This window comes from Dicentrarchus labrax, unplaced genomic scaffold (assembly GCF_905237075.1).
Source record: "Dicentrarchus labrax unplaced genomic scaffold, dlabrax2021, whole genome shotgun sequence".
Lineage (NCBI taxonomy): Eukaryota > Metazoa > Chordata > Actinopteri > Moronidae > Dicentrarchus > Dicentrarchus labrax.
In genome coordinates, this window is record NW_026136720.1 from 32,442,589 (window position 1) to 32,450,854 (window position 8,266).

At 40.6% G+C, this 8,266-nt stretch overlaps 1 pseudogene; it reads left to right on the top strand.

Moving 5' to 3' along the window:
* The first annotated feature begins 212 nt into the window (after nucleotides 1-212).
* LOC127352615 (uncharacterized) lies at nucleotides 213-7,407 on the top strand (annotated as a pseudogene).
* Nucleotides 7,408-8,266: the final 859 nt, after the last annotated feature.

The window sequence follows — 8,266 nt, forward strand, 5'->3', positions numbered from 1 at the left end:
GAGATGGGATGGAATCCATGACACATGTAGAAGTTTTCATGCCTGTCATGATTTTGGGCAGCTCCCCTGGTGACACGGGGCAGAACTGAGACAGAGGCTGAGAAGGCTTTTCCTTCTTTCTATATTTTTCAACAATGTTTTTTGGGGCTTTTCCCTTTATTGGACAGGACAGCTGTAGATAGACAGGAAAGGGGGTCGAGAGAGCGGGCCACATGTCGGACTTGAACCCTGGCCCGCTGCAGCAAGGACCCGGCCCTGGCACTCCAGGTGAGCTAACCAGGCACCCCATCTTTTCCCTTCTTTAAGGGTGGTGCCCTGATGAATTTTAATATTGATTTAAGTCATTTTCTATTATCTTTTAATAATTAATAAACTTTGATAGCCAAAATTAATCGATTGCACTAAAATAGTTTGGTGCGCCTTTAAACCACTGTTGTACCAACAAATGGTACCGCTTTGATCTAAGATTACACGCATACAAAGTGGTGCCCTGTGTGAGGCATAGTAAATGGACCTGTACTTGAATAGCCTGTCTAGTCTTCCGACCACTCAGAGCGCTTTTACACTGTGCCACATTCACACAGTGATGTCAAAGTCCATCGAACAGAAACTAACTCATTCATACACATTCACACACTGATGCTGTGCATCGGGAGCAATTTGGGGTTTAGTATCTTGCTCAAGGATACTTCAACACGTGGCAGGAGGAGCCGGGGATGGAACCAACAACCTTCCGATTAGGGGACGACCCACTCTGCCTCTGAGCCACAGCCATCCAGTACTGTTGGCAATTGTAGGTGCTATGATTAATGACATCGGTACCATTTAAACATTACCGACAGTCTTTACACTAAAGTTTATTAATTATCAAAAGATAATAGAAATGACTTTAATTAATATTAAAGGTCCTTGGGGAACCACCCTTAAATAAGGGAAACGGCTGGTATCACCCACTTTTGTGCAATATTAAATAGGGCAGCATGTATGAACACAAGCATTTATTAAAGGAATAATGAAAGCAAAACAGATAAAAATACACAATGTACAATCTAACTAAAAGTTGTGTGTCTTTTCTCCTCTGACCAGATGTTTCAGCAAAGCATGAAACACGTGTTTGTGAGAGACAAAGACCATGGGTTTGATTTCTCATCGTGTGTGCTGAGGTTGAGGCCAAATTAAAGTGTATATGGGTGTGATCATAGATTAACGGTGCCGTTAAAAGGGAGTTGGTTGCGTGAAAAGACGGTGTCTGTGTGAAGCATAACATACCAAACTCATTTTTGAAGTGTGTTGACTAAGGACATGTGTATGACATGTGCATCATAATGAATGTGTCCTAAGCTAGTGTTTGCATCAGTGATCTTATCAACAATACTACCAAGGAGGTGATCCAGGTATATTTGCAAACAGTGGTGTCAGATCAAGATTGGTTGTTTTCCAGCTAATAGTAGGTTGTCTGACTATTACTGTGTTTAGGAATTTTGTACTGAGTTTACTGGGGTTGCTAACAAATTCAAGTTTGTATATGGAACTGCAGAAAAAGGTATGGTACGCTCAGTACAGGGATGAATTGTGTCATGACTGTGAGCAAGGTCTTTTGCTCTTGTGCCTAAAGTTTGTCCTAACTTCTGGCTCAGGGCTGTTACGCTCCAGGTAGCCAGAGGCAGAGAGACGCTGTCTGATGGAATATGACCATGTTCTGAACTGTGATCAGAAATGCTGCAGTCATCATCTGAAAAGTTAACTGTCTGGTCATAATGTTGGGACTGCATCTCCGAGTATGGCTATCTAGAACTTCTGCTTTGAGAATGCTTATCTCAGAGCAGTTAGCGGACACAACGGTTGTGCTCGGTGTCCTTATTCTGCCATTTGTCACACCTCTCCAAGCTGTTGTGAGGGTGATGTTTTAGGGCAGTAGGTTTGTGTGATGCTTTAACATTTAAGCTGGCAGGTTAATTTGTTGTGTTGCTTGTTTTGCAAGGGACAACAGTTTGCCAAACCAGCTGGGTTATCTTCCTAATCTCGTGCTGTAGCAAGACTTGCTGCTACAGAGGGTTCTCCCAGCACAAATACCAACAACAGGGATTAATAAAGAAGACAGCTTTATTCTTTTCTCAGCCACTTCCAAAAGTCCATTAAGGTCTGCTCCGGTTGTGTCTCCTCTGTCATGTGTGTGGGCCTCGAGATCCAGCACACTACTGCCTTAAAAGAGGTGAGTGTGATTACTCCATTAGTACCAGCTGAGATAATCAACTCACCTGGCGCTGCTGTCAGAAGCTTTCCCACACCTCTCTCCCCTGCAGCTGAGTGCAAACCACACCCACCTCCACATAACCCACCGCCCAACTTAGGCCGGGGAGCCGTCGAGTAAGTCCTGACTGCAGTGCGCAGATCGAGGAGTGGCTCAACGTGTGGGTGGAGCTAAATGTTTGACTCTGCACACTTGCCCAATAACAACTGGAAGAGGAAGAATGTGTGTCTGAGTCCATAATTGCGTGCTTTTCTGCCAAGAGGTTAGTTGCCGTTTTCTGTTCGTGTAAATTATAAACTAATTTATGGAGAAACCACCAAGTTGATAATTAAATTATTTATGCAAACAACGTGCAAAGGCCTCATGTTTATGTCAGTCGTGTAAATAATAACATTAAGGTGGTGGTAGGTGGTAGTTTTTTTTTGCTCAACATTAAAGAGGGGAAAAAGCATGGCTCATATTCAGACCTTGATGCAGACACATCATATCAATTATTAGATGGGAGAACATCTTACATATGATGAGCAGAAGATGCTGTTTTAAAAACTTAACTTGCAGAAAGTACTCTTACTGTACGTTTCAGTAGGCTACCTGTGCGCAGGCTACTAGGCCTACATCATGTGCAATGTGTCTGGTGGGTCTTGGTGATCTTGGTAAAATATGTTTCGTGAAACATTGAAACCTGATGTAAATTTTGCTTTTCCCCTCCAGATTTTCCTGTATATTTTATGTACATCCTGCCACAGCTTGCACACCCACACTGCACCACGACATTGAACCACACTGCACCACATAAAATACACATAACCAAACCAACAGTTCTTTTAAGAACTTTTTTTCTCTCTCTCTCTCTCTCTCTCTCTCTCTCTCTCTCTCTCTCTCTCTCTCTCTCTCGCTCGCTCTCTCTGTCTGTGTCCAGATTTTCTCTGGTCAGGTAGGTTCACTGCAATGTATCAAAAAATCATATTTCAAATCCAGGTATATAAACACAGTAACTAATGCGCTGTATTTGTGTGTGTTTCTACCCTAGAGTATGTCTGAGAGAAATAAAGAAGGTAATCAATAAATCATTCACTTGAATTAGAGTATGATAAGGCATATTAACAGGATTTGAATATCAACATTTAATGCATGGCCTTAGTCTTTGCGTAGTGCATTAAATTTTGATATTGGAATTCTGCGTTGTCAATGATCAAAATAAATGTAATGAAATACATTCCTTCATTCATTCTCTGTGTCCATTTGTTACCTACAGCTACTTTGATTGACCGTGCGTGCAAACGTGTGTGTGTGTGTGTGTGTGTGTGTGTGTGTGTGTGTGCATGACAGGTGTCCAGTGCGGTACCCCCCGCTACATGGAGCCCCACATGCTGGGCTGGAGGCCTCTCATGCTCTCCACGGTCAAGCCCAGGCTGATTTACTTCCTCTTCCTGAGGCCATCCCTGATGAGGGAAATGTGGTAAAAAAAAAATTAAAAATGTGCATGTCAATTTCAGATGGTAAAAGTTATGTTTTAGCTAGGGTTTAAGTGATGCTGTGCCTTTTATGTCTATTATTTTCCCCTCTGATATATAGAGACACATTAGTATACTCTTGGATGGTGATACACCAACCATTAATAAATGCACCAACAGTGAACTTTTCCACTGTCCCTTCTGCAAATACGTGGGTGCAAGACATATGGTTGACAACCATATGAAAGGCCATTCTTCAGTAAAACACAAAGGTGCTTAACTTACATATTACACAAACTAATTAATTTGTATTTTTTCACAAGTATGAATCTTATTCCCTTTATTCCTCTCTTACAGAGTTCACAATGATCAAGTGTGGATTAAGTTGTCGGACGGCAACACATTTTCATTGTTGCTATTGTGCAGCAACAATTATAAATCGATTGCAATTTACAAGGCACTTACAAATACACCAGGAGGAGGAGCATGCTGCAGCCCCTGCACAGCACTTTATGGCTCCTGTGCAGCAGTCTGTTGCCCCCGCTCATCACCCAGAGGCCCCACGCTCATCACCCATTTGCTCCTGCAGAGTGTTCCGAGGCCACTAACGCATGTAGGACTTCAAAGCACACTGCAGGAGAAAACACACCCACCTCTTTGAGACGGTGTCGAAGGACAGATTTTTGGCCTGTCAGTGTTTCGATGGTACACATGGTGTGTTTGCAGTTGAGAAATCTTTTTCTGGTCCTGCAACACCCATACATGTCATGAAGAATACTTGGGGGCCAACACAGAAGATCATGTGTGAGGTCGACCAGTGTCGCCTGGACACTGACTTTGCTCGAAGGAGCAGGATGTTGCCTTTCGAGTGCCACCACATACAATCTTTATTGTATTGCCCACGCACTGACGGTCAAACCGTGACACTAACAGGTGAGGCCTTGGAAACAATGGTGGACAATAAATGGTTTGGTGAGGAGCGTAAAGCCAGCCTCTTGCGTTGCCAACAAAATGCTGATGCAGAGGGTGTGCCTCTGTCTGTGCACCTAACTGTGGGTGGTCGACCATCCAAATATCATATCTCTGTTTATGAAAAAAAGGTAACCTATTACAGTAGGTTGGGAAGAGTGATTGTGTCATATGACTCAAAGCAAAACAACTGGCATTGTCCCTGCTCTAAAGCGAGACAGTCTTGTATTCATAAAGCTGTTGCTAAATGGCATCTCTTTGTCACAAAGAGGGAGCTATTTAGGAAGGTGAAGAGCACAGAGGCAGAGACACTCAATCTTACCCAGATCACCACAGTCCAAAATGTCAGCAACTCTAAAGAGGACAGTTATCCACCAGATGACAGACAAATTGCGAGGACGCTTGAATACCTCCTCACCAACAAAAAGCTCCCAGCAGATATACCCCAGGCTCTCATAGAGCAGTCGAGAGAGGGAAGAACACAGGACAGATTTCCTAAGCACCTTATCCCCAGAGAAACAAAGTTTGTAGAATGTGAATACACACTTTGTGAACAACTGATAACATCGAAAGGCAAGATCCTGACTAGCACAGGTGTAGTTGAAGGTTTGTATCATCACAGCTCTTTCTATTGTGTTCTTATCAGTTAGTGGGTTACATAATTTATATATACATGAGAAATAGAAAAAGTATTTCTACTAATCTCAAATGACATGCAAGCAATAACCATGATCTTTGGTTGGACTGTGTTTTTAGGAATATCAACATACAGGAAATCATGCCTGAACTGTGGCATGATTTACAGATACCAGGAGTGGGAGGAGGGTATCCACAATTTTGATGACCACATCATCCTGTCTCTGCACCAGTGCCTGATGGTCAGGAATGCACTACAGATACTCACTCACTCACTCACTCACTCACTCACTCATTATTGTAAAATAAATGATGATTGAAGATGCAACTCCAACAACATATATTACTTTTATTTTTACATTTTATAGTATTGGAATACTCCTGTTTCTCATAATTTTCCAGACCCATACAGCTATCAGTAAAGTGATAGAAATTATAGAGACAACAGAGAAGGTGTCCTTTCCAAACAAGGAAAGAGTTCTGCAGGCATACCTTCACTTTGAGGCCCTAACCAACCATGAATACACGTACAGTTGTGTGTCATGTGGATACAGCCCAGCGGTTGTTGTAATGGACCTCCACAAAAAAGACGTTTTTAATATGCCAGGTGAGTTTAATAACCTATTACTTCACATATTTCATTGTTTGTGTAGTACCTCATCTCTCTCTGAATTGTTTAACATCATATTAACCATGCCCTTGAATAACGCTGCATCAACTGTTGTGTTCTGAGTGTTTTGGTTTTTTTTTAGTAATTGAGCTATGAATAACAAACTATTGTTTTAACAGTGAGGAAATCCCAAGTCCACCTGATAGTTTTAATGGTAAATTAAAAAAAAAAAAATTCTTTTACCCCCTAAACCAAAAAAAAAAAAAAAAAAAATAAAAAATATTTAAAAATTTTAAAAAAAAAAAAAAAAAAAAAAAAAAATTAAAAAAAAAAAAAAAAAAATAAAAATTTTTTTAATTTTTTAAAAAAAAAAAAAAATAAAAAAATTTTAAAAAAAAAAATTAAAAAAAAATTTTTTTTTTGCCCCCCAATTTTTATCCCCGCCCCCCTATATGCCCCCAACCCCAAGGAAAGAAAAAAAAAAAAAAAAAAAAAAAAAAAAAAAAAAAAAAACAAAAAAAAAAAAAATTTAAAAATAAAAAAAAAAAAAAAAATTGTGCTAACAAAACTATGTCTGCTATATTAACAATATCAATTTCATTGCATTTTCACAACAGGTAGAGGAGGTCAGGGCACTGTGCAAACAGTGTGGTGTGGATGACAAAGGGTCCAAGGTGGATCTTGTCATGAGACTGTCTGAGAAAATGTCTAAAAGAGTCACCTACAACAAGGTGTTTGAGAAAGTGTGGGGAGCCTCAGGTAAGTGAAATTATATGGAATGTTGAAGATAATTCCACTTTGTTATACGTTGTTGTGTTAAAGAAATTACAGTATCATTATGAAGTAGGTTAGCTATACGTGCTCCTAATGTCAGTTATTACTGTTTTTTTCTGTTTCACAGGTGGTTGGGCAGTTATCACTTGCCCATGTTGGGTTGTGTATTCAGTCAAATTCAACCTTAGAGCAGAGAGTCCACGTGACTTTGTGGATCTCTTGCTGTCCTGGAAACACTTCCCCAATGTGTCAGTGTATGATTATGCCAGGGGGCTGGCACTGCATGCCAACCGCAGGCAGCCAGGAATCTTTGCCCCTTTTCAAGGAAGGTTACTGGATCCCACCCCAGAGATTATATTAAGATAGATATTAAGCAGGCCTCAGAGGGAAAGGTTCATGTCAACATGCCTTGGCTGAAATTTCCGAAGATGCCAGCTGACAAAGATGGTCACCCTCTCACTGGGTCCTCACAGCAATTTGCTTTGAATGATGTGTTCCACCAGGGAAACAGCAAAGGCCAGAGTGAGGTTCTGAGAAAGCTGGAGCTTGTGCCAGAACTTGTTGGTTTTATTAACAGCCAGTGTGCGGAGCAGCTGTTTTCGGGGATGAGAAAGAACAATTACTTTTTGAATCTGACAACCCCATCTACGCACATATTTCTACAAAGAAACATTCTCCATCATTACAACATGACAAGGAACCAAAAAAATTAAAAACCAGTACGGCAAGATTGTTCCTCCGGATGTTGCAATGTAGTGTGACAGCCATGGAAGGGTAGTCTTAGGTATGCTATTGAATATTTATGCACATTTGTTGTCTTCATCTACTTTAGACAGTAATGTATGTAGCATTTTTTTCCTATAGCTCACTCTCCATCAGCTGCAATGTCAACGGGGTCATCTGGCAAAGAACAAGACGACTCTCAAGAGTGTGAGTCATCTCTATTTTACATCATTCAAAGGAGAAATGTGACAGTTCACACTTAATTTTATTTTTCTGTTGTTGCTTTTTACACTAGTAAATGATAACAGTGAGCAGAGACCTTATGGAGACTTCACTAGTCTCCACAACTTAGCAGCACACAGAGCATGCTGGGGACAGGAACTCGAAGACAGCCAGGAAAAACTGGTAAAGTCAACCATTGTGCCACTGTGGGTATCTATGAATGTCATTCATATAATCATACATGTATAAAGACTTTGTTTTCTTACACTAGATGTCTCATGTCTTGGATGAGAGCAAAAGTCACAGTGAGCACCTTGCAATGGTGAACAACATCATCTTGACCCACTTTGACTTTTGGACTCTGGGTTTTCAGCGGGACATGGAGGGAACGGTAGGCATAGAGAATGTTCTGTGCCGATATGGTTTATGTAATATTTTTCAAAATCTTTCAATAATTTGTGTTTATGTGTTCTACTAGATCCTGAACTGTTGTCTGAAAGTGATTTGAGAAGGTAGTGTAGCTCTTGTGAAATATTTAATTCAAATGGATTGGATAGTCTAGTTCAAGAGTCAATATATTTTTACAGTAAGAGATTTAGCAAACTATCTCTGTTACAGAGAGTACAG